This window comes from Cebus imitator, unplaced genomic scaffold (genome assembly GCF_001604975.1).
Source record: "Cebus imitator isolate Cc_AM_T3 unplaced genomic scaffold, Cebus_imitator-1.0 Scaffold584, whole genome shotgun sequence".
In the NCBI taxonomy this organism is placed as follows: domain Eukaryota; kingdom Metazoa; phylum Chordata; class Mammalia; order Primates; family Cebidae; genus Cebus; species Cebus imitator.
Genome location: NW_016107899.1, coordinates 1,031,547 through 1,034,484, shown reverse-complemented (window position 1 = coordinate 1,034,484; position 2,938 = coordinate 1,031,547).

Sequence of the window (2,938 nt, the reverse complement as noted above, 5' to 3'; positions counted from 1 at the left end):
AGTGGCATGATCTCGGCTCACTACAACCTCTGCCTCCCAGGTTCAAGTGATTCTCCTGCCTCAGCCTCCTAAGTAGCTGGGATATGGACCACCATGCCCAGCTATTTTTTGTATTTTTGGTAGAGGCAAGGTTTTACCATATTGGCTAGGCTGATCTCAAACTCCTGGCCTGAGGAGACCCACCTGCCTCAGCCTCCCAAAGTGCTGGGATGACAGGCGTGAGCCACCTCGCCCGGCCGTGACACATTTGTTCTGTATCTACGAATAAACCCCTTTTCTGACATATGACACAAATGCATTTTCACAGCTTGCAATTTGCCTTTTATGATACTATTTTACTATACGAAAATGTATCTATTTTGTTACTCATGCATTTCCTTTATGATTTCTCTCTTAGAAGTCATACTTAGAAAGCCCTTTGCCCCAGGCCCCTGCAGCCTCACATTGTGATAAGTTTATTCCTGCCACACAAGTCTGGAATCCTGCCCTGTGGTATGAATTACACTCCTGTCTAGCTTTTCCCCACGTAGTTCCTCACAGACCAGAAAGACTCGTCCATACAAACATGGAAATGCCCCTCAGCCTGTTTCTGCACTGTCTGTGTTGGGCCATTGATTTTTCTATTTCTCAGCCACTGATGGACTGTCTGAAAGTTCATAGTTGGTCCATGGTTCATTTCAGTATTCAGTAGGGCAAGTCATCTTTTTCTATGTTTTTTTGTCAAAACTGTATCAAAAGTTTTGTGTAGATGAATGAGCCTGGAACCATGTGTGGAAATGCCAGCCTCACATGACATAGGAGGCAGAGAAGGAGGAGGTGGGCTCAAAAAGGACCCTGCATCCAACAGCCCCCCTTCAGGTAGGAGGTCTCAAAGGTAATTAACATTCTGAGCTTAAATCCCCAACTGACGACGGGGCCAAAAATCTCACTGACCTCCAGTTATGAGCTAAGGGCTCATGCATAAGCCCCAAGGCATGTGATCATCAAGTACCTGTGAGGGTTTGCTGAGCTGCCAACCTGCAGAGCCTGCGGCGGAGCAGTCAACCCAGGGCAACAGTTTTATTTGGCTCTTAGTCTGTGACTACGGGACAGAAGTTATGCAAATGTTTAAAACTTGTATGGCAAAAAATGAAAGAGTAGGGAACTCTGGGGATCTGTCCCACAAACACTGAAAAATATGATAAAAAGGTCATGCATGGTGGCTCACACCTGTAATCCCAGCACTTTGGGAGGCTGAGCTGGGTGGATCTTCTGAGTTTAGGGGTTCAAGACCAGCCTGACCAATATGGTGAAACCCCTTATCTACTAAAAATACAAAAATTAGTCAGGCATGGTGGTGGCGTGCCTGTAATCCCAACTACTCATGGAGACTGAGACAGGAGAATCGCTTGAACCCGGGAGGCAGAGGTTGCAGTGAGCCAAGATCACGCCATTGCTCTCTACCCTGGGTAACAAGAGCAAGACTCTTTCTAAAAAAAAAAAAAAAGAAAAAGAAAAAGAAAAAAAAAAGACAAGGTAGGAAACATAATTGATTTCACATACAGAAAAAAATGCTAATTTTTCTAATAAATACAATGCTTTTACAAACCAACAAGCGACAGGTCAAAAGACAGTAGGAAGATGTCAGAGGGAAAGGAAGAATGTATAAATGGCCTTCAAACATTTGGAAAGAAGGCTTGCCCTCTCTTCTAATAAGGTGACGTCAAATAAAATTACATTGAATTGTTTTTCACCTCTCTCATAGAGATCAAAAATTGGATAACGGTCAGAACAAGGATCTTTGAGGGAAAACAATTGGGTAACATGGTGTGTGAGTGGGAGAGTGTGGGGATGCCAGGTTTCCATTGCTTCTGTGCTGCTGGCGAGGCTGCTAACCGGCCAGACCTCTATAAAAGCAGTTTGGCAAAATACATACAAATTACTAATATATGTATTTTTTGATCTGGCAATTTTATTTCTAGGAATTATACAGAAATACTCTAATACATGTGACATGACATATACACAGCCTTGTTATTATAATATGATTTGTAAGATCAAAACGTCGGAGACAATCATAATTATCCATCATTAAAAGATTTTTAAATAATACGGGGTATCATACAATAGAATACAATGCAGCTGTAAAAAGGATGGAAGGAATGTTTGTGTGCAAACATGGAATGCACCTGAAAATATATTGCTGCTACAAGGGGCAGAACAGTGTGTACAGTATTTTTCCCATTTATATAAAGAGGGAAAATAAGAACATGAATTGGCTTACTTTGTAAATATGTAACCTATTTCTGAAAAAATATTAGAAAATTTATAGAAGTGGCTGCTTCATAGGAAGGGAATTTGTGTGAAGACAAGAGTGGAGAAATACATTATTATTATTTAAACTTCTGTACATTTTTAATTTAGAACTCTATGAATATGCTACCTTCACAAAAAATTAAATGATTATATATATTTTATTGAATCCCCTTACAAATAATGCAAGTATTTAAAGAATGCTTACTATTAATGGTTACACCATGATAGACTTACGGTAAAATCATATACAAATTAGGACATTATTGAGTAGCATTAAGTGGACCTCATTCAAAACAATGGCTCCATGCAAAACTCTACCGAATAATTTACCATCCTTGATATCATTCCACACAAGACTCTTGCCTTTTATTCATCTACAATGTAGAGATCACGTTTCCACGTCAGCTAAAGTTGCCTCCCAGTTGGTTCTTGCTGAGGGACCCCGAGGGAAGGTCTGTAGATGAACGCAGGTGAAGCAGGTCACAGCACACTACAGCAGTTGGGGGCGTGGGCTTCCCAAGGACCACTGCTGCCACCAGATGTGGGTTGGCACTGCCGCCTTCCTTCCCGTGCACTGCACGGCCCTCCTGTCCTCTAACCTTCCAGAATGCCAGTGGGACTCCAGTGGAAGTCAGCAGATCAG